The sequence below is a fragment of the Lolium rigidum genome, chromosome 4 (genome assembly GCF_022539505.1).
Source record: "Lolium rigidum isolate FL_2022 chromosome 4, APGP_CSIRO_Lrig_0.1, whole genome shotgun sequence".
In the NCBI taxonomy this organism is placed as follows: Eukaryota; Viridiplantae; Streptophyta; class Magnoliopsida; order Poales; family Poaceae; genus Lolium; species Lolium rigidum.
In genome coordinates, this window is record NC_061511.1 from 214,200,892 (window position 1) to 214,224,932 (window position 24,041).

General features: G+C 48.6%; 2 long non-coding RNA genes across 2 annotated transcripts; both read left to right on the plus strand.

Annotated features, from left to right (window-relative positions):
* The first annotated feature begins 11,961 nt into the window (after window positions 1-11,961).
* Window positions 11,962-12,647, plus strand: LOC124706265. Its single transcript, XR_007004365.1, has 2 exons — window positions 11,962-12,132; window positions 12,234-12,647. It is a non-coding gene; the product is annotated as an uncharacterized LOC124706265 (long non-coding RNA).
* Window positions 12,648-14,285: 1,638 nt separating this feature from the next.
* LOC124707025 lies at window positions 14,286-23,816 on the plus strand. Its single transcript, XR_007004651.1, has 7 exons — window positions 14,286-14,381; window positions 15,243-15,400; window positions 18,553-18,737; window positions 20,726-21,192; window positions 21,333-22,010; window positions 22,911-23,054; window positions 23,151-23,816. It is a non-coding gene; the product is annotated as an uncharacterized LOC124707025 (long non-coding RNA).
* The last annotated feature ends 225 nt before the right edge of the window (window positions 23,817-24,041 follow it).

Here is a 24,041-nt window from a genome sequence, read left to right on the forward strand (position 1 = left end):
TGGTTCCGGGTAAAAAGGCAAATTCCCTGGGCAGCATCAGACTTCCCGTGGCTTTCGGCGACGCAAATAACTTCCGCCAAGAGATGATCACGTTTGAGGTCGTGCCCTTCAAAAGCTCCTACCACGTCATCTTCGGGGGGCCCACCTACCACAAGTTTCACGCAAGAGCGTGCTACATCTACAACAAGCTCAAGATTCCGGGTCCAAAAGGTATGATTACCATATCCGGAGACTACAAGAAGGCTCACGAATGCGAGTTAGGCGAAGCCGCCTTCGCAGAGTCTGTGATATCTGGAGAGGAGCTGCAGGGCTACAGAGCCGCGGTGGATCCGACTGAGATGCAGACCACCAAGAAGCAGATCTCCGAACAGAAGACCTCGTTCAAGGCCGCGATAGAAACCAAGAAGCACGACCTCATTGTAGGCGACAGCTCTAAGCAAGTTTCAGTCGGAGCCACAATGGACCCCAAATAGGAAGACGCGCTCGTCGAGTTCCTCCGTGCTAACATGGATATCTTCGCATGGTAACCTTCTGACATGTCCGGAGTACCTAGGGAACTCGCCGAGCACTACCTCAACATAAATCCGGGGGCTAAACCGGTGAAGCAAGCTATACGACGCTTTGGAGATAAGAAGCACCGCGCCATAGGAATGGAACTAGCTAAGTTACTAGAGGCAGGTTTTGTAGTAGAAGTTATCCATACCGATTGGGTCGCAAATCCCGTCCTTGTACCCAAAAAGAACACTGAAATACTAAGAATTGCATCGATTACTCCGGCTTGAACAAGCATTGTCCGAAGGATCTATTCCCCTTGCCGCGCATTGACCAAGTCATTGATTCGACGGCAGGGACAGAACTCCTGTGTTTTCTTGACGCATATTTCGGGTATCATCAGATCCGGATGAAGAAGTCCGACCAAAAGGCGACCTCGTTCATCACCCCCTTCGGCACTTACTGCTACGTCACCATGCCCTTTGGTTTGAAAAATGCAGGTGCCACCTACCAACGTACGATGCAGTGGTGCTTGAAGGACCAAATTGCCCGGAACGTGCACGCTTACGTCGACGACATCACGGTCATGACCCGGAAAGGATCCGACTTGATCAGCGACCTCACAGAAACCTTTGAGAACCTCCGTCGGTACAAGATGATGTTAAATCCGCTGAAGTGCGTCTTTGGCGTGCCAGCCGGAAAACTCCTTGGCTTCATCGTCTCTCACAGAGGCATTGAGGTTAACCCGGAAAAAATCAAGGCAATACTGTGCATCAAAAGGCCAACTTGTCTCAAAGATGTGCAACGACTAACGGGTTGCGTTGCAGCAATCGCAGGTTTGTCGCCCGTCTTGGCGAGAAGGCGTTACCTTTGTACAAGCTGTTGAAGAAAACAGACAAATTTGTCTGGGACGACGCAACAGATGCAGCGCTTAAAGTATTGAAGGAAATACTCACCCCTCCACCTATCTTAGCAGCTCCAGAAGAGTCAGAGCCCATGCTCCTATACCTGGCAGCTACCAACAAAGTCATCAGTCTCGTTATCGTGGTGGAGCGAAAGGAAGAAAGTCACGAGTACGGAGTCCAAAGGCTTGTCTACTACATTAGCGAGGTTCTAACGGAATCCAAGCAAAGATATCCTCACTTTCAGAAGCTAGCCTACGGCGTTTTCCTAGGAAGTCGGAAGCTGAGACATTACTTCCAAGAGCACCCAGTAATAGTTGTGAGCAAAGCTCCACTGTCCACGATTCTCAACAACGCTGACGCAACAGGACGCACAGCAAAATGGGGCATCGAATTGTCCGCCTTCGACATTGCGTACAAAGCTAGGACCGCGGTCAAATCCCAAGTCTTGGCAGATTTCGTTGCAGATTGGACAGAGGCTCCGGATGCAAATCTGGAGCCGGAACCAGAAACATGGGTCATGCACTTCGACGGATCCAAGCAGCCTCAAGGCTCAGGAGCCGGAGTCACCCTGAAGTCCCCTACCGGAGAAGAACTGCAGTACGTCTTGCAGATTCACTTCGAAGCTACAAATAACATGGCGGAATACGAGGCTCTACTACACGGACTGCGCATCGCTAAGGATATAGGGATCAAGCACATTATTTGCTGTGGCGATTCCGACCTGGTGGCACAGCAGGTAGCCGGAACCTGGAACGACAGAAACTCCGTCATGCAGGGACGGAGCCAGGAATGGAAGATAGGGGGGCGAAAATTATAAGCATCAAAATCGTAGCTTTTTTTGGTCTCACAACACAGTAAAATTTCATAGGTCTAGATAATCAAAATATGCCTGTTTTTCTGAAATATGAATGAACTTACATATCTATCAGTTTGAACTCGGCTTTACGAGCGCGAAGATCGAATGTCTCAATAATTCCGTGAACACTAAAATTTTTCGCCGTTGCAGTTGACACTGGAAAAGTGATCACTTACCGTAAAAACCTCTCAACCATTGAATAATCAGATGATTTACCGATCTTAATTATTCCCTTTGTCAAATCAGCAAGTGATTTGCAATTTTTGATCTCCAGATGGTTGGATGTATCAAGCTTGAACCAATTAGCTTGAAAAAATTCTGAATTTCGGCTCTTTTGCTCTTCATGTCTACACAAGCGAACAATACAAAATCCCTAATTAATCTAGTGTACAGGGATAAGCTCAAAAACAAAGGGATCATCAAATTCAGGAGGTCTGGAGATGGTCAAACAAATCTAGAAGATTACATACGGTGATACGGGAGTAGACAACCTTTCTTCCTTCGCTGATTTCCCCCATGGTCGCTCACAGGGACGGAGACATGGGGGGACGAGGGGGGGCTGCGCCCCCCCTATGCTCATGATTTTCCTTTGTAGACAAGCCATACCAACTCCTTATTTGTGTGATTTTAGCTAGTTTTGCCCCCCTCATAGTAAGATTGCCCCCCTTATACTTCATTTCTGGCTCTGTCCCTGGTCGCTCATGCTGTGCAGCCGCCGGTGACTCCTGACTCGGTGGCGGCCGGCGGGATGCGAGGCGTCGGCCGGTCGGCGCGTCCAAGTCCGTAATGAAACGATCGCCTGCTCGTGCGTGCTAGGCTGCTCAGGTTTTCCTTTTCACTGTTTAGCATCGAATGGGCTCTTGGTTCTAATAATCTCTTGGGCTTAATTATTGTTTCACGACATGGGCTTAGGCAGGATTGGGGCCGTTTGACGAGAACTGACAGGATGGGGGGGCGAAGTAGACTGGATCAACGGAAAATTAGCGATTTGGCTACTCGTTTTCAAGGCACGAGCGATTCATTAGGGGGGGTCTCGCCCCCGCTCGTCCCCCCTTTCCTCCGTCCCTGCCGTCATGGCGGCTTACAGAGACGAAGTTGACGAGATCGCCAAGTGCTTTCTCGGATACGAAGTCAAGTACGTCAGGAGAGACGACAACGCAGCGGCAGACATGCTATCCAAGCTCGGATCCGGCAGAAAGCCAATTCCGCCTCGGTATTTTTCCTGGAGCACCTGCGGATACCCTCGGTGAAGGGCGCTAACCCGGAGAACCCAGATGTGGCAGTATCTCCGGCTAAAGAAGTGATGGCTATCATCCCGGCCTGGACGCAGCCTTTCCTGGACTACCTCATCGATCAAAAGTTGCCAGAGGATGAGGTCCTCGCACGACAGATCGTCAGACGAGCAAGATCCTACACAATAGTTGATGGACAGCTCTATAAGCGAAGTGCAACAGGGGTATTTCTCAAATGCGTCTCTAATCAAGATGGTATTGAGATACTCAGAGAGATCCGTGCTGGGATTGCGGGCATCACGCCGCTCCCAGATCACTCGTTGCAAAAGACTTTCGGCTCGGATTTTACTGGCTCACAGCTAAAGAAGATGCTGATAAGTTGGTGAAAACTTGCCGCGGTTGTCAGTATTACGCTACTCAACCAAACGCCCCAGCCCAAGAGCTGAAGACCATCCCTATCACCTGGCCATTTGCGGTCTGGGGGCTTGATATGGTTGGTAAGTTAAAGAAATCATCTCCTGGCGGTTTTGAATACCTCCTGGTCGCTATTGATAAGTTCAGTAAATGGATCGAGGCAAAGCCAGTGAGAAAAGCCGGTGGTGCTACGGCACTCAAATTCGTTTGCAGCCTCGTGACGAGATTCGGCATCCCGCACAGCATAATCACAGATAATGGCACGAACTTCGCGCAAGGAGAATTGAAGGATTATTGTCATGACGTTGGGATCCGGCTAGACCTGGCATCCGTGGCTCATCCACAGTCCAATGGTCAGGTCGAAAGAGCCAACGGACTCCTTTTATCCGGAATCAAACCACGCCTTGAAGAACCGCTGCGTCGCGCAGCCGGAGCTCCGGGCAGAGGAGCTGGACTCCGTCCTGTGGAGTTTACGAACTACCCCCAACAGGTCAACAGGATTCACTCCGTTTTTCCTGGTATACGGATCCGAAGCTGTGCTCCCTTCCGACATCATCCACGATTCACCGCGAGTCTCCGCCTACAACGAAGAAACTGCTGATGAGGCCAGACAGCTATCTGTGGACTTGATCGAAGAAGCTCGGAATTTAGCAGACCAACGTTCCACCATTTACCAGCAGAAACTCCGACGCTACCATAGTCGTCGAGTTCGGAATCGCTCGTTCATGACCAGAGACTTGGTCCTCCGCCTTTGTCAGGTGAAAGATCATAAGTTGCAATCTCCATGGGAAGGACCTTTTGTCGTTAGCAAAGTGCTCCACAACGGATCGAACTACCTCGTCGATTTCCGCGAGCTAAAGGACAGACCTGCCAATTGGCGCCGGAAACGTAAACGGGAGGATCCGGATGACATTTACGATGAAACAGAACGTCCTTGGAACATTGCACAGCTACGTCCTTTCCACACTTAGCATAGAATTACATACTCTGTAACAATATTATACATGATCAATGAAATAAAGCTTTTGGTTCACTCTATGAGTCATTTACCTCCTTTACTTGTTCATTTTTAGATCGTGTATGTTTTTCCGACTAAAATCGCAGAGCTGGATATTTCCGCCTAGGCGTGTATGAAAGTTGTGATTTTCAAAAATCGTCCCTTAGGACGTAAGCTTAAGTTTTCTGGTGGAAATGTTTCCTGTTGCGAATTCGTGGATTCCTGGTAGCGATTTCCGGCACCTTGGCTGGGGGCTTGTTTCCGCGGTTATTGACGGATTGCCATTAGGCTTCGTCGCCGCTGGCGAGCGTTTCCGGCTAAAGGTCTTCTGGCTCGCGGAAGGTCAAGCGAGTAAGCCGGAAAACATTAAAATCAGCACTTGCTTTCAAACCCAACGAAACATGCAGATAATATTAAGCGTTTAGCAGGATAAGTGTCTTCCGCCCACGCATAACATGTTTTCGTCCCTAGCTACTTAAGAATTTAAGTTATTCATTACAAACCCACTCCGGGGCCAAAAGTGATGCATCAGTTCTCATTGTTTCACAGGTTCTCGGAGGATTGCTCTTCATCAGAAGCCGTGTAGGCGGAGCCGTCGTCCGAGCCATCGCCTGAGCCGTCGCCGTCGAAGTCGGAGCCTTCCTCGTCATGGTCGGCACTTGACCCGGAGCCTTCCTCGTCGCCTTCCTCGGCAGGTTCTTCTTCCTCTTCCTCCGGGTCGGAGAAGCCTTTGGGAAGATCATACTTGTTGTACCAGAACGAGTGGTTAACTCGTCCAGCAAAAAGGCGATCAAATCCCATGGCTTCCGCGAGGAGATGTCTCATGGTGGTACCCTTGGGGACTCCGCGTGCGACATCTGCAAATTTCATGGTAGGGAAGTGCGCCTTGCATGTAGCTAGCACGAGGGCAGCAACTCCGCGAGATGAAGACTCCTGCCAGTCCTTGATGAGTTCCGGCACGTTCCTCATGAGCTTCGTCATACGGTCAATCACCATTGTCTTGGCTCTCTTCAGGTTCAGGGACTTGGCAATTCCGCGACATGCTTCGACGAGGTCCTCGATTGAGGTCCGCGCTTCTTCATATGCCTCAGTCCTTTTGAGGGTTGACTCTTTGGTCCATTCAAAGCCAAGGCTTGCTGCAAAGTAAAAAGGATCAGTTTCTTCCGCGGACAGCGACAATTTTGAGGAAGCCGAAGTTAAAACAATAACAAAAGGGTCCTTACGGAAGATCATCTTGTCAATAGCCTCCGCCTCTGCCTCCTGGCTCTTGTTCTTGGCCGCCAGGGTGGTCACCCTGTGATGGCTCTTCTTGAGTTTTTCAGCCAGTTCCGCTATTTCGCGGGAATGTTTCTCCGAGAGCTCCTTCTTTTCTTTGGTTTCCTTCTCGGGGGACTCTTTCAAGAAGTTCTTTAGAGTTTCATTCTCCGCCTCCAATACCTGGATCTTGGCGGACAAGGCATCGATGGTGGGGCGCTTGTCAGTTTCTTCTCGCGTACGTAAAATCCCACAAGTTATACATTATGGTTGTTCATACAGTACAAATTTAAGCAGCTCGGATTTCTCACCTTTCAAACGGGTCTCCAGGCGGAGCACAGCTTGACGACTATTCTCAGTAGTCTGGCGCAGCCCTTCTATTTCCGTCATCTGCTCCAGCACATGGACGTGCAGGTCTTCGTGCAGCTTCCGCGTGCTCTGAGACGCAGAGAGGATTTAGCCGGAAATTCAAAATTCTGGGGGCTGGCGAGGAGTTCAAAGTTTTGGATCGAGAAAATTTTAAATTTCCGTCTAAGACTAATGTTGAGAGAAGCATCGGCTAACACATGTTACACGGAAAAATGTCTGAACCAATGCTTGGGGGCTAGTGTTACCTGGCGCACCTCCTTATGCTTAGCAAAGAAGACCTTGAGATCACTCTCGAGGTCGGAGAGCTCCTTCATTTCCGTGTCTGCAGGCCCCCACACCTTCTCCATCATGTCGGAAACTTTCGCGTGGCGTTGGGAGAGGGTAAGCTTTTGCAGAGACAGAGTAGGTTGAGGGTCAGCTTGGAGCGTGCCAGTAGCATGAATCAGCTGCACTTTCTGCTCATACTGCTCAGGTGTAGGTTCGGCGGAGGTGGCAGTTGGTTGCTTAGGCGGAGGCGTAGACGAAGATGCGCCCTTCCCGGAACCACCATGGCCAATCGGATCTTCAGGAAGGTCATCGATATTAATGACGTCCTTAGGATCCGGCTTGGTGGCAGAGGAAGCCTTGGGCGGAACTTCGACTTCTGGTGTGACTGGTATGGAAGCCGGAGACGGCTTCGTCCTCTTCTTGGGGGCCTTAGGGGCCTTGGGGGCTGGCTTCCGAACTTCGTCGCGAAAATAAGAGAGCGTTATGATTAAATATATGCTGATTCACGATGGCGGAAGGATTTTCCTTCGGAAATTTAGCACTTACCCGGAAGGTCTGAAAAACTGGTGGATTTCTGGTTGGGCTCGGTTGCTCGTGTCGATGAGTTTGAGGCGCTTTTTCTCCGCCTCCGCCTTGCGAGTTGCCGCGGTGTTGAGCACGTCGCGGGCACGTTTGGCTAAAGGACTGGAGGGGGCAGCCCTTTTCCTCTTGGTTGGGCGCGGTGCTTCAGGGGCTTCCGCCTCCGATGCGGCCTCCGGGTCATTAGTGCCCGTGTGAGGAACTCGGAGAAGAGTTCCGAGGTCGCCTTCCTCGAGGGCTTCGAGCTTTGTTGCAGAGCCAGTACTTAGTCAAATTACAGATTACAAATAAAATAACAAGTTAAGACGCGATAACATACCGCGGTGCCGGAGCCGTTAGTGTGAATGTCCTTGTTACACACGTGAACGTGAAGATCACGCGGAATCTTGATCAATAGTCGGATCCGCTTGTCGATGGCGTCGGCGGAGAGGTTGTCCTTAGACGAACGCAGAGGATCGTCGCGCCCCGTGTATTGGAACATCAGGCGGTCCCTGTGCTGAAGTGGTTGGATCCGCTTGGTGAACCAGGACATGGTAAGGTCCTTCCCCGTCAGACCCTCCTCTGTCAGCTTGCAGATCCGCCTAACCATCCGAGTCAATTGTGGCGACTCGGAGAGATGAGGACATTGCGTCCAGGCCGGATCCTCGCTGGCAGGGCTGTTCTTAAAAGGCGGCAGCACCCTCTTGCTTGGCGGGTCGGAGACGTCCTTCAGATAGAAGAAACCCCCTGACCAGTACCGCGCGGATTCGTGGCGATCAGTTGGAGGGTAGACGCGGCCGGGGCGGAGCATGAACGTGATTGATCCGCAGGTAGCCAGCTCGGAAGCTTTGGGAATCTTCTCCTTTTTCACGGAGAAGTAGTAATGGAACAGAGGAAGGTCAGGAGCTACCGGAGATGGCCCTCGCAGAGCGTCACGTGGTTGCTGATTGCTAAGACAGAGTTTGGGGAAATATTGTGGGGCTGGAGCCCATAAGTCTTCAAGATTTCTGAAAAGAAATCGGATGGCGGAAAGGAGAATCCGCGCTCCACTAGTGCCTTCGTCACCACCATTTCTCCGTCTTCGGGAGCTGGAGTAGGGGCGCCCGGCAGGTGTCCGCCGAGATCCGGGTTTAATGAAGCCCTCCGCCTCGAGGTTGGAGAGCTCCGCGTCGGTGGTGGTGCAGGGCCACCACTTTCCTTTAGACTCGTTGTCTCGTTGACGAGCCTTGGATTTCTTGGCTGCCTCCTCCGCCTTCTTTTCCATTCGCTCTGCGCCCGCGATGTCTTCCGGGTTAGTGGAGGTGCCCTCGATATTTTTGCCGGAATCCTTTGTGGACTCCAGCCGAACTGGGACAAGTGGAGGAGGGGCGGAGGAGATAGGCGTCGCCATGATCGGCTCGGAGGTTGGAGGCGGAGTCACAGAAGACATCTGCTGAAAAAAGAAGCGGTAGCGGAAAACGTAATGTTAGTCAGATCCGCGTCGTCTTCCTAAAGTATCATCTTTTTCAACTACGGCGAAAGAATGAAGCTCGAGGACTCACCGTAATGGATTCCGCGGTGGTCGGAGTCGCCGGCGACGAGGATTTCGCGCGGTGGCTCGCCGAAGTTAAGAACTTGATGAACTGCGCGGTGGTGAAATCGCCCCGGCGAAACTCCGGCGAGTTTTCCGGCAGACTCCGGCACGACGGAGGAAGAGCTCGTGGGCGGCGCTTCGCAGAGAGGTGAAAGAGGGGGTGAATGGGAAGGTTAGGGTTGACGGTGGATATTTATAGGCCGCGGGGAGGAGATTCGTGCTCCGCATCCTGTGGTCGGAACGCAAGCGTCGCACCGTTGGATGCGTGACACGTGTCCAAACCCTAAACGGTAAAAATGGCTAAAGATAAGTTACCGCTCAAATCGCGCGAAAATGGCGCCAGAATTGGCGGAACCGTTTGAGTCTCTTAAGATTCCGGGTAAACAACGCGAAGATAAGTAGTTCTCATTCGCCAGCAGGGAAGCAACCTGGAGACATGTTTTGAACTGTCGATGGATGAAGTCCCGCGGGATGGGAAGGTTTTCCGACTAAAAGTTGGGAAAAAAGAAAATGTGGAGTTGGAGTTCTACAAGTTTCTCCGCGTTACCAACATTGCCGGAGACCATAAGGCGCTAGCAAGGTGGAAACAGAAGGTGAAACTCGGAGAGCTCTGGGGGCTACTGTTGTGGGTATACTTCATAGGTGTACCATCGACAGTGCCTAGATCCGGCAAGCCCGGGTGGCCCATAGACGGTGATGAGGCATGTGGCCCATCGGGCGGCCCGAGCTTGCCGTTGATCATGAAGGATGAAGTCCGGCCCAGGATCAGTAAGCCGGATCCGCACCGACGTTCGAGGAACCCGGATCCGTGGAGGCCCATGAGGAACCCGGATCCAGCACGACGTATATGGAAGGCGGATCCGTGACGTGTACGGCAAGATATTGTACCATAGTTAGGCAATCTGTAATCCGGCTAGGACTCTCCATGTAAACCCTAGATCCGTGCGCCTTTATAAGCCGGATCCCGGGAGCCCTAGAGGCACAACCACAACTCATTGTAACAACGCGAAAGCGCCCAGATAATTCCGGACAAGCAGCAGTAGGCCCTGTCATCGTGCAGGTGTTCCGAAGCTGGGTATATCGCGTACCACCGTCCCGAGTGCACTCCGCCCAATGGCCCCTACTTCTTCTCCCCCTCGTGAGGATCCCTCCTCCGAGGTACCGTCGATTAGGCAACGACAGTCACCGTCCACAAAATTTCGCCAATGTATTTAGGTGCATCACCTCTCATCGTCAAATCTAACCCTGCCATTTCCCCTTTTTGAGCTTCCGCACCTTTCGAGGGAGATGGCGAGAGCTTCCTCACCAACTAGGTCCTCCAGCTTGGCGGCGACGACATGCCGACTTCTTTCTCTGCCCCGATTCTTCCGGTGGTTGTAAGATTCTGAAACCTTAGTCCTAGCTCGGATCTAAGCATGTGATAGATGTGGGTATATTTGATGGCTTTGATTCTATGTCATAACAGGGTAGGGTAGAACCATCCTCCTCGACTCTATGAGAAATGGGTCTTCATTCCATATGTTGGTGATCTTCTCTTGCTTGGCATGACTCCTGTGTCATATTTTGATTGTGGCTTGGCCCATACAACATAGCATTTTCATAGCCTTCCTCATCATCACTTTCCACAGGTATAGGTTTATCCGTTTATGCTTGGAGCCAACAAAGCCGGCCCTAAATACATATTTTAACCTACATTTTGAGTAAATCTGCAACAAATATTTAGAGCCCAAGGAAGTAACATTTGTTTAGGAGATGAAAGTACTAACTCTTTTCTTAGAATCAAAGGAAAACTAACTTTTTTTTTAGTGGAACAACGCGACTTTATTAATTCGGAATTGAAATGTTTACAGGAATATTCAGGTCACTAGGTGGTGACAATAACCAAACATGCCTACCAACTAACCTTTTTTTTGAGCTTACTATCTATCAACTAACTAGGCTCAAGGGGTTGATGAGAAATAAAAAGGGCGTGATGTTTGGGCCAGCCCTGCTCGCGGGCGGCGCACATTTCGTTGGATAAGGAGAGAAAGAGAGTGTGAGTCGGGGAGAGGCGAGCGAAGAACCTTAGTCTATTAAAGGATCACAGGCGAGTTCCCCAGAATCCACCATAGTTGTCGCGCGATTCACAAGCCAAGTGTGGGGAAGGATTAGTATTCGCCGATTCGCAAGCCGAATAGCAGGCGACGATTTGATGGCGGCGCTTCGAGTCGCGGCGAGGAGGCTCGTCAGTGGCGGCGGCCAGACGCCGATCGTGGCCGTGGGAGAGGCGCAGCGCCGGATCTTCCCGAGGCTCTTCCAGGTCAACCGGGCAAACAGCAGTACGGCGGCCGCCGAGGTGCGCTGGGTCACCAAAGTTCATATTTTTGTGCCAGTTGTAATGTGCTAAAAGACTCGCTCGATTATCCACTACATGATTAGTTAAATAGCTAGCACATGTCTAATTTGAATTCAATTTTGTCAAACAGCTGCCACATCTCAAATTGGATTCAGTTATTATTTTCAAACAGCTAGTAGATCTCTAACTTCCAAACACCTAGCACGTCTCAATATCGAGTTCAGCTTATAAATCCATTAGAGGAAAACCCTATCTGTAAATTCGTTAAGCCATGGACCAGCTACCGTGATTTCACTAATATCCTGGTTTTCCGGTTCATTGTCAGGCTGGTGCCATTGGGGGCGTTAGTGGAGGCGGTATCGCCCGGCTTGGGGCTGGAGGCGGGCGGGAGAGGGGCGATAGGCTAGCGGCGGGCGGTGGCGCTGGCGCCCGGCGGTAGGGGGCGGTACCGCCCGCCTATAGCCCGCGTTGGAGGCGAGAGCGGGGCGAGAGGGAGGCGATAGCGGCGCTAGTGGGGGCGGTAGGGAGGCGGTAGGGAGGAGAGAGAAGTGAGAGCTGCCACTATAGCCCGTGCATTGGCACCGTGGGGTGAGAGTGGGGTGAGAGTGGGGTGAGAGTGAGGGAAAAAGCTGACGTGGCGGGCGAGAGTGGTGTGGTGCATTGGCACCTAGCAACTCATGTTGGCTCCTGCAAAACAGGGTCTCGAAGCTGACGGACAGGAAAGACTCTTGAAGGAAATCTGTAACAGGAGGGAGCAACTGTACGATCTGACCTCGGAGGCGGAAACAATGTACAACATTCCAGGCAGGGCAGGCCAAGAAGTTGCTCGGCTGCGCCAGGAGCTTGCGGCTCAAATTGAGCCTAGACCTGACAGGATGTGGTATGTATGGTCATCTTCTCAAACATAATTGTGCTCTCTCTTTCTTTCTTTCTTTTTTTGTAAAAAGCTTCAAGGGGCTAACTCACATGACCAACATGTAGGCGCATACTACTAGTAAAAAGTATACTTGAGCGTTGGGGGAGACTTGCGGCGTTTATATTTTCCTTAGATGTGCTGATGGGCATGGCCCTTGGCTCGATTGTTAACTTGGGGCCAGAAGAACGGCAATGGATCAAGAAGAAACGGAAGGAGGAGGCAAGCAAGGTGAGGAGACAATATGGTTACGAGTGCTGACACTTGAATAAAAGGTTGCTAGATGGTTACGAGTGCTAACACTTGAATAAAAGGTTGCTAGATGGACGATGAGTGATCGCTTTGTAAGCGTGGGAGATGGTTACTAAGACCGAACTGGTTTCCACTATCATGATCTTGTTATTTGGTGTTTCCCTGTTTTGTTTGTTCAAGATTTTGAATTAGCCATTGCCCATGTATGCATTTACCACTCCTTATTTCTGCTTAAGGTTGGCATGTGAAATTGTTCAGCTGTACAAGAACAATGAGTATGATGCAGCGCAGCTGACACAACTGTAATAATTTGCACCACCGTAACTAGCACAAAATTATAACCTATATCAAAGCCAAACCACTTTGCGGGAAGGAGATCAATTTGGGTACTGTTCCTTCCATGCCTTCATCCAATCATATTTAACCACGTATGTCTTTTTTTTCCTGTAGAGGTGCGATCAGATCCTCTTTATGCGCGTGGTTAGTTTCTTTCCTTCTTTTTTTCCCTTCGTACAATTCCCAGTTACCGGGAGATAGCCGGTCGATCCGTTGTTTGTGAGCCGGTTTCCTTCTTTTCCTTTCTTTCCGTTCACTTCTGATCTCCGGTGTTACCGGTCTTCCCAATCTCTAGCATTTAGACGGTGGTCAAAGCGGTGAAAGCAGTGCTACTTGCCCATGATAGAACCGGGACTTCCAGAATTTCCTCGGTCGACTCTTCTCCATCATCTTCTCCACCGCCCCCTCCCTGGCTGATCTCCAGCCATCGCCTCCACCAGGGTCCTCCTAAGAGCTCCTCTTCCCCATGGCCACCTCAATTGCTGCTCCTTTGGTCACCACTATGTCTGAGAGTTGCTTCAATAGGCAGAGAAAGATGCTGACGCCCCATTGTTAGTCCTCTCAGGAGGAGATGACGCGGGCGTGCTCGCCGGCAGAGCGGCCAGATTGGGGTGCTGATCGTGCTTTGCTGCTGTGGTTTCCCCTTCCTCTCAGCGCACGCACGCCTCAGGCACTTCAAGGAGGTCCAAGCCGATGTGCTTCTTTCCTCTGATTTGTTTGCTATACTGCATCCTGGTGGTTTTTTCTCATTGCAGAGCATCAGATCCTCTTGACGAGTGCACATCCTGATGGTAACCATGCCCGCGACTGCTGGGAAGGTGGGTTTCCTTCTATCTGGTCTCCTCCGCCTTTGCATCAGCGCCGCGCTGACAAAGGGATGTTGTGCTGCCGATGCGGTGTGCCTTCCTGTTTCTTACCGCCGACGTGCCGCGTTGTTCGAACATGCTGCGGTTGGTCCCAAGTGGTAATTAATCCTTTCTTCTCATCGGATGTTCCTCCTGTTGCTGCCTCATGTGTGATTGGTTGATCCATCTTAACCCGTCACCAGGGTGCCCACGATTGTTGTTGGAGAGGGGGAGCCCGGCTTCTCCAGCGATTAAGATTCCTGGCTCGGTCGAGTGGTCATGGCCTTGGCTGCCGTAATTGCAGTATTCTCTGTTTCCCACGTAAGTTTTATGCTACCGTGTTGCCACTTCCGCTTTTCCCCCTTTTGGTTCCCTTTGTATCTCATGATATGTTGATTTTGTATGGCCTGCCATTCAAGCTGTGCAGCTCTGCCTTGCATGTTGTTATTCAGCTGGTGCTTCTGCTTGGCTGTTTGCTGTTGATCGTCCTTTTTGTCCTTGATGTTCCTTAAAGAAAAAATCTGCAACAAATATACACAAATTATCTTGATGTTTACGCCAATCAGTGCTCCCATATCTTTGCTATCTTGCCACTCTATGCTTCTAGAAGGTTTTCGTGCTACTTTCTATTGCTTAGTTAACTTATTTTTTTGAACTATGACATACGAGGTGGATTCAAATGCGCTGATGTTGTATCTAAGGGTGCACACTGTTGTTTTAGCAGTCGATGGATGTCATGGCACATGTGCAATATTGAAAACTTCTAGCACCAACCTTTGCAAGGTGGGATTTTTCACCTGTGATCCAAATTCCAAAATTGCCTTTGCTTGCATGGAGCATTCATAGCTGATGGCCTGGTAGTAGAATGATTTATGATATATGACTAGAATGTCTTGATTGTAACAATAGAAATCTTTAATAAAATAAGTTATACATGTACCAAATTTAGATGATAAATTACTTCAGCTTCTTACTGGAATGTGGAATGTGCCCTAGATAAGCTGCCACTAGCTTCAAGTTAAGACTTTACAACTCTATGGGGTATTTATTTTTTTATTTCCCTTTCAACTTGGTGTGTTCTTCCTTAATTTTTTTCCTTTTCTCTGTGCCTAAATATTTCAACAGATTCACAGTAAAACTATGTTTACATACAGCCTGTGGATTTTGAAAAAAAAAATCTTAGTTGCGATTACCCATGAATAAGTCTTATTTGCTTAATACTGGTAATTTATCTTTCTATTCTTAATTTTCAAATGTTGGAATCTACCTATTAACGCCATACAGAAGACCTACCTGAGCAGAATTATGAAGCAGGAATGTGTTTGTGTTGTCCTATAGTAGTTTAGTTGATAATAGATTTACTAATTCATTATTATGAACTTTACAGTAATTCTCATGCACCCAGTGTTCACATGTTGTGGACATGTCAGTTCTTGCGTCCATTACTTTAGCAGATAAAGGTGTCAAATTCTATCATTCTAGCAATATAGGTTGAAATAGCTTAAAGGCCGAGGGACTCTCAAAACAATATAGGTTGAAATAGCTTAAATCAGTTGTGGGTATAAATGTGCTATGCCTCATCTCTTCAAGAACAGTGAATAATTATTCTCATGTCCCTAATTGACTGTTGTATTGCCTCACCAGAATGGAGTCAACACGCTGTAGAGAGTTGGCATCGAGGTAAAGAATGTGCCCTGCTTGGCTAGGAATCTGCAGCTTTGTGATGGTGGTGTTTGAAGATATTCGGCAGCATTTCTACACCGTAAACCTGATTCATACATAGCGGATCTGGAGCATTTTATGTGAGTTTACTGAATCATATATGCATGTCCAGATTCGGGGTAAGATGCTAAATGACAAATCATTCTTCATATTGATCAGGACTATCCTTTTATGACATTGTATAAGATGCTATCTATCTCAATAAAGATTGGATTCGTAAGAGGGAATTGGAGCTTATCGAGTGGACACCTAAAATATTTAATGGGATATGTGGTCATTTAAATGGTTTAGCTACTGCAGATAAGGCTGGTGCCAATGCATCACCCCACTATAGCCTCGCTACGTCAGCTTTTCCCTCACTCTCACCCCACTCTCACCCCACGGTGCCAGTGCACGGGCTATAGTGCCAGCTCTCACTTCTCTCTCCTCCCTACCGCCTCCCTACCGCCCCCACTAGCACCGCTATCGCCTCCCTCTCGCCCCGCTCTCGCCTCCAACGCGGGCTATAGGCGGGCGGTACCGCGCCCTAACGCCGGGCGCCCGCGCCACCGCCCGACGCTACCGTCTCGCCCCGCTCTCGCCTCCCTCTCGCCCCGTCGCGGGCGGTAGCGCCCCTCCTAGCGCCCGCGTTGGCACCAGCCTAAGTGGTTCGCCCTGTAATACTTGGACCTTTCAGATCAGTAAAATCACATGACATATGGACCAATGACAGTAGATCAGACCTAGGCAAATGAATCAACAGATACAGATGCACCCTATGGTTTGGTGGCACATATGTCATACCAACTATGCTACAGGTCAAGAAGCCGTTGTTATGCTTGACAGATTTGACATAGGTTTCCACGGAGGGCAGCTGCCGGTTCCCGATCCCTCATGTATACTATCAATATAACCTAACACAGTTCAAGTTGTTGAATCCTTTGGTTAGCCGTTTAACATTTTTGTTAGTCGTTGTCCTACTAGGTTCTTATCTGCAATTTACTAGCTGAAAGCTTCTTATTGTATTATAATGTTGTACTTCCCATTCGACGAAGCTGCATTCTGTTTCAATGAGATGTATTATAAGTTACTGAATATATGGTGAATAAAAATGTGCTAGCTTTATACAATGTTGTTCGCTGTGGCTTTGATCTCATCTCTGCATTTTGTTTCTATCTAAACCAGCTTTTTTTTTTGTTCTCTGAATTTACCCAATTAGTTTGCTATACGAACTGAATTTCAGGTAGCGCTACATCCCTCACAAATTTTTGTTATCTAACTCATTTGCTGGTGTCACGCAGCACCAAACTATCCTATCGTCAGACAAAGTTAGAAATAAGATTTCTTTTCATCTACTGTATTACTATAAAACTGTAATAAATATCTACTTCAATAATTACATATGAATAATATTGTGGAGAGAAGTTGCCGCAAGAACGACAAAATAAATGCCAAATTTGAAGACAGATTCAGCTTAGAGCAAAGCTTTCGTTCTAATCTGCGACTGAGAAAAGTTAGCATCGGAATCGGCCCCGCACAGTCTCATTGACACAATAAAGCTCTTGCCGAATTTTCACTAAGTACCTTGACACAAGAAATTGCAAAGCAACCTTACCTTTTATGCAGATATATGTGCGGCGTTGACCAGGAAAGAAGACCACGTCTTCAAAATCGGCGATATGTTTGCTCCACTCTCTGCGCCGATCACCAATGCTAATTGATTCCGACAACTGCTACTCCGCCTTCTACTTGTGCGGCGTCGCGCCCACAGCTCGGTCGGCCGGGCTATCCGCACAAATTCTCTCCATGGGAATCGGAGCTTCTTCTGCACCTACCGCCTTCCAGATTCTGCAACATCGCCGTTGTGTTCCTCTGTGCTGCCCATCGTAACCAAAAAGAAGAAACATAGCCCAGCTGAAGCGTCCAGCGCTGGCGCTAGCGGTCCCCTGAGCAAGTTCCCATTCGCCAGACCTGAGCAGCGGCGGCGCCTCCCAAAGCCTCCGGCCTTATCCTCCTCTGCTGCGCGGCATCTCCCCTCTCCTTTCCTCTCAGTAGAGCTGGTGAGCTCCACTTCGCTGTCATGAAGATGGAGTGCGGCGCCAGCTCCTCCACACCTTCGGCTACTCCCGCCGCCACCGACACACCCTCGCCGAGCTGATTTCTCGCTACTGTAGCTGGGGAATAACTGAGGTACTACCTTACCTCACAAGGAGAGCTCTTGAAATCCAACCCATTGAGGCCAACAAACCCGGCCCTAAATACATATTTTAACCTACATTTTGAGTAAATATGCGACAAATATTTTGAACCCAAGGAATTAACATTTTGTAGGAGATGAAAGAAAAACTAACCCTTTTTTCTTTAGAAAAATCAAAGGAAAACTAACTGGGCTCAAGGGGTTGATGAGATTTTTTTTTTTAAAAAGGCGTGATGTTTGCGGGCGGCGCACGTTTCCTTGGATAAAAACAGAAGAAACAACGAACTCAGGAGCGTCTTGGTTCCGGTCACGAAGCTGGACTGAAGAGAGAGAGTCGTAGTCGGGGAGAGGCGAGCGAAGAACCCTAGTAGCCTATTAAAGAATCACAGGCAAAGCTCCCCAGAATCCACCATAGTTCTCGCGCGATTCGCAAGCCAAGTGTGGGGAAGGATTAGTGTTCGTCGATTCGCAAGCCGACTATCACGAGACGATTCGATGGCGGCGCTTCGAGTCGCGGCGCGGAGGCTCGTCAGTGGCGGCGGCCAGACGCCGGCGGTGGCCATGGGAGAGGCGCAGCGCCGGATCTTCCCAAGGCTCTTCCAGGCCAACCGGGCAAGGTCTGCCACGTCCTCCGCGGCTGCTGCAAACAGCAGTACGGCGGCCGCCAAGGTGCGCTTGGTCACCAAAGTTGATATTTTTGTGCTAGTTGCAATGTGCTAAAATAGTCGCTCGATTATCCACTACATGATTAGTTAAACAGCTAGCGCATGTCTAATTTGAATTCAATTTTTGTCAAACAGCTGGCACATCTCAGGATTGGATTCAGTTATTTTTTTTCAAAGGGGAATTGGATTCAGTTATTATTTTCAAACAGCTAGTAGATCGTTAACTTCCAAACACCTAGCACGTCTCAATATTGAGTTGAGCTTATAAATCCATTAGAGGAAAACCCTATCTGTAAATTCGTTAAGCCATGGACCAGCTACCGTGATTTCACTGGTATTCTGGTTTTCCGGTTCATTGTCGTAGCAACTCATGTTGGCTCCTGCGAAACAGGGTCTCGAAGCTGACGGTCAGGAAAGACTCTTGAAGGAAATCAGTTACAGGAGGGAGCAGCTGTACGATCTGACCTCGCAGGCGGGAACAATTTACGACATTCCAGGCAGGGCAGGCAAACAAGTCGCCCGGCTGCGCCAGGAGCTTGCGGCTCAAATTGAGCCTAGACCCAATGACAGGAGGTGGTATGTATGATCATCTCCTCAAACATAATTGTGCTCTCTCTGTCTTTTTTTTTTTGTAAAAAGCTTCAAGGGGCTAACTCACATGACCAACATGTAGGCGCGTACTACGAGGAATAAGTATATTTGAGCGTTATGGGGGAATTGCGACGTTTATGTTTTCCTTCTATGTGCTGGCGGGCATGGCGAGGGGCTCGATTGTTGAATTGGGGCCAGAAGAACGGCGATTGATCAAGAAGAAACGGAAGGAGGCAAGCAAGGGGAGGAGTGGAGACAATGTCTCTCTTAAATGAGGAGGAAAACAAGCGTGGAAGATGGTTACGTGATAGCACTTGAATAAAAGGTTGTTAGATGGACGATGAGTGGTCGCTTTGTAAGCGTGGGAGATGGTTACTAAGACCGAACTGGTTTCCACTATCATGATCTTGTTATTTGGTGTTTCCCTGTTTTGTTTGTTCAAGGTTTTGAATTAGCCATTGCCCATGTATGCATTTACCACTCCTTATTATATACCCTATATAAAAGTTGATCAATTTATCTCACCTCATATTGATTGGGGTACTGTTCATGTGCTATTTATCCAATCCTTACTGCAATCATGATGTGACATGTATATCTTTTTTTCCCTCCTAACTGAATCAGACAATCAGTTCTCCTTTATTTTTTCTTTTTCTTTAAGCGAAAGATTACCGGTTACCTATCTCTTCCGGTGATTGTGGTTTTCATGTTTACAGCCGCGGGTTACCTTCGGTGCTTGACACGTTTGCTTCTTCTTTGCATATGTGTTTCCGTTTTCTGCAGTTTCTATAGGCTTTTTTTGACCTGGACTACGGCGGGCTTACGCCAGCCTGAACTTTTTCATATCATCAAAGCAAAAACGTACAGGGGAACATTACAAGTATAGGAGGTTTGGGATGGGGAGGGAGCAAGAGAGAGGAGAGACGGAGGGTCTCAGGGAGGATCATAGCCATTACACCAAGAATTAAGAAGATGAGAGGAAGCAGGGGTAGTGCATCTAAAAGCCCATAGCCTGATGTCCTCGAGGCAGCGCTGCACAACCGTGGTGATGTCCTCAATAACGCCGTTGAAGGTGAGGGTGTTCCTTCGCTTCCAAATGCTCCAAGCAATGGCGGTGTTGATGGTAGTCTCCTCGTAAGTACGGCAGCGCAGGAGCCAGAAGTCGGGGAAGGTGGCGTAGTCGTGGTCGTCGAAGTCGCGGTGGAAGAACCTCCAGACCTCACTGGCCCTAGGGCAGTGAAGCAAGAGGTGATCGGTGTCTTCATCACGGGGGCATGAGAGGCAGGTAGCGGAGCTGGCAAGGTGGTGACGGAAGCGCTGTTCATTGGTGGGAAGACGCTTTTTCCTCACGAGCCAGCAGAAGATCTTGCACTTTAGGGGGGCTGCACTCCGCCAAACCTTTGTCGCAATGTCGTCCATCTGCAGGTTGCTGAAAAAGCTGGAATAGAAATTCTTGTTTGTAAGCAGGTTGTTAGTAAGGCGGCTAACACGTAAATCCGGGATGTCGAGGCGAAGCACCACAGAGCTTAGGGCGGTGGTGAGGGTACGGAGCTCGGTCATAGCAACCTCAGTAAGGCGTGGCACAAGGGAAAGGTTAAGGCTAGAGGAGAGAGCAGTAGCCACACTAATATTGGGACGGGTGGTGTGGGAGAAAAGGTGGGGGAACCGAAGGTTGAGGGGGGAATACTCAAACCAAAGATCAGACCAAAAGGCCGTAGCGAGCCCGTTACCAACAGTGACAGAAGATATATCCCTGAAGGTGTTGAGGCCAGCAAAAATGTCCTTCCAAATGGGGGTGTCAAGGTAGTGATGATCCCCAAGGTCCCGAGAGGCGCTCCATCCATAATTACGCCGGAACCAGGAGGCCCAAGGCGCAGAAGAGGAGACCCAAGGCCCAAGGTAGTTTCTATAGGCTTCGTTCAGATATTTTTTGAATGCCGCTGATCTCACCTCATTTTCTCTCACGTCAACAGGAGAAGGGGCGGAGGGGATGGAGACAGTGGCGCCCATCGACCAGAATAGAGGCGGCCACCAGCGGGGAGGAGGCCGCGTTCCTTCAACCAACGTGAGAAAAGTTGCCTTTTCAACTTCCCCTTCCCAACATCGATTCCTCCTCCTATCTTTCTCTCTCTCTCTCTCTCTCTCCATGGCTGCGGATGTGTTTTTTTCCTGTCCAAGCCCCTTTCCTCCAGCGTCTTCGTGGCCGCCACTCCCCTCGCCGGGAGAGCTGGTGCTCCTGTTCCAAGTCACGAAGTTTCTGTAGATGTTGCCCGTAAACGGCGCAGAGAGAGATCATGCACATGTTGCCCGGCAAGGTTTGTGATAGTAGGCCCGGTTCCACCACCACACGCTCGATGTCTGTCTCCGCGACGGCGCCAAACGCAATCTTCAAGTTTGCTACGCTGAGGTGGGTGCTCAGTCCATAGCATTTCTCCGGGAGGTGGGTGCTCATTCCAGAGCTCTTCTCCCGGCTGCTCTACATCAAGCAGATGTATTTGTTCAGATTTAACTTCTTTGCGGTTTGTGCACACAGCCTGTTTGGTGAAATGACTGTGCTAATCCTCTCTGCTCAATCTGCAGGCCACGTCGTCAGCGTCAAGTCCAGCTGCCCGGTCTGCCATCGTCATCTTCTCCTCGGCCGCAGGTTCCTCTGCTCAGTTTCAAATGTCCTCCTAGGTCCCTGAGATCGGCCGCCCAAAGCCTGGTCATCCACGTCTCCGAATAAGATAAGCATGCCCTCCTGTGAATCTTTCTTTCGATGTATGTTTGGTTGATGTCCAGGGGTTGTGTCAGTGTATCGACTTTGAAACCTTAAAATACACCCTTTTTTAGGTTGATACAGTAAACCTTGGTTGAGCTCAACATTAGTTGACCTATACAGCCACGTGAACTGGCAATGTCTATTTATATTGATAAGATACATGTTTCCTTGCCAGATTGTTTTATTGACATCTTCAGAGATAAAGTGCAGTTGGTTTTGTTGAATTTCATATTTGCATCGTTTAAATGTTTTAACTGGGCATGCTTTTATTTACAAGGTTTATTGCAATACACCACTGCAATTTTCTATGCGGTGAACTAGACTGTTGCTTTTTCTATTTTATACAAGGCTGTGGCAGACATCAGAAAGATACCACCAGATTATGAACTAGATTACTATTGTTCGAATATCTTGCAGAACTATTAATATACAATGAACATCAAAACGGCGCAGTGGAAGAGAGAACCACATCTGGTGCTTCGACGTTGTGTTTAACGGTAGGGGCTTAACTCAGCGCTCTGCTGATCATCAGTTGTATACATTCAAAGGCAAGTAACAAAAACTATTCAGGCAAAAAAGATAACAACATGGGTGCTGCGTGCACCGCGCTGACTGCATCTCATGAACAGCTATTTGTTTTTTTTTTCTGCTCTTCCATCATAGTTTGTACTCCCTTCAATCCAAAATAAGTGTCAGTGATTTAGTTCAAATTGTATACTAGATTATTACAACTATTGTTCTCAGGCCCAGTCCACATTTCAGTTGGGCAGGAGTATATGGCATATGATATATTTGGGTCATCCATTCATACGGTGAGGTAGATTCATAGGGACAGTGGTAGCAAACCAAACCTTTCCCACACATCAAGCTCGAGAGAGTATCATCTTCACTTGGTTCTTCCCCTAGACCATCTTCACTTAACTGCAACATAACCAATGTAAAATTGGAAAATATGTTACATGTCTCATAGTATTCTGCAGAGGCAAAATTAATATGATTTTTTTTTCATTAACTAAGATGCTCAAGATAGGTAGATCTAAATTTCATAGATGGAGTAGAGAGGCTTGGTAGTTTTAGAGGCGCCGTAAATGCCATAAGTTCAGTATGGTCTACGCTGGCCTTTGGTGAAAACAAAGTAAAGTTGGAAAGTATCTTGGAATACAAAGACAAAGAAACACAAAACATTCTGTATGAGCTCGACTATTATCGTCATTGACCGCAAGGTATGGAGCTACCCCAGTTCAGCGGCTATTCTTCCAATTAGAATTTGACTTGTGGCAAAACATATATATTTTTTTATTCTCAGACTTATTGCAACCCAGCTTTATGAACAATGCATGTATTTTCTGTGTTCAGCACCATGTACCTTTACAACTATATCTTACTTTTTTTTGCAGTTAACCATGATGAGGCTATGCATATAGATCAAGCACAGTTGAACGCTATTTTTCACGCTTTCATCGCCTCCTCCGGCTCCGCGACGGCGTCGCAGTCGTGATAGTGTCTCTTCTGATGACGGCATGGTTCTTCTGATCTTCAGAGTTCGGTTTTTGTGTTTCTCTGATGTATGTATGTTCTGTTTCTTCTGATGTGTAGCTGTTCTGATCATGACGTTCTTTCGATGTCTGCATATGCAGCTGGTGGACGAGTCTGCTGTCGGCGGGGCCCCGCTACCTCTGTGTTGTCTTCTCTGGCTCCACGTTGGTGTCATGGGCTGGAGGACGTTACTTCTGTGTTGGCTGTTTCCTCCGGCGGGGTTAGTTCTTCTGTGATTGCGCGTGACCACCAGACTGCTTCTTTTCCTTTTGGCCTTGGGCGTGGCTGTCACATTATTGGCCATGGTGGTGTTGCTCATCCGGTGTCTCCGCATACTGCATGGACTGTGCTTCGCTTCTCCTTGGATGGGTTTGTGTCCGTGTCTTCGCCTCTTCAAGCTGATGCGTGGAGGAGACCGGGAGATTTGGTTGGCCAAGCGGCCTGTCCATCCTGTACCTCAAAATATCATTGACAGTATTAGAGATGGCAATATTTCGGTCCCCCTGCTCCCGCTGGTTCATCATTGCAGCCATTGTTTCCAGCCGGTTCTTCAGATCTTGGTGCCTTCCAAATTCCGGTTTCTTTGTTGTGTACTTCTTTTTAGGAGATGTCCTGTAAAATGAGGAAGTGTCATTTAGTATGTATCCTAAGGGTTAAAAAATGAATTAGTTGTGCGTTTCTTTTTAGAGACTTCCCCGTGACACAAAGAATTGATATCGAATATGTATCTTAATGTTTGAAAATACAAGCCGCTTATTTGTTCTTCATATGAAGAGCTTGGTAGGACAATAGTGTGGCTTCAGGAAAAGATAGACATGGTAGATATGAGTTAGCAGTAGATGTTGATGTATACCCATTTTTATATTGCGAACACTGATTCTAAATGATCAGTAAAAATAGGATTTGAGTTAGCAATATATCTTACTGTATGTGTATTTATCTTTCAACCACTGCACCTATTGAGTATGTCTCTTAGGTTTTTAAAATGTATG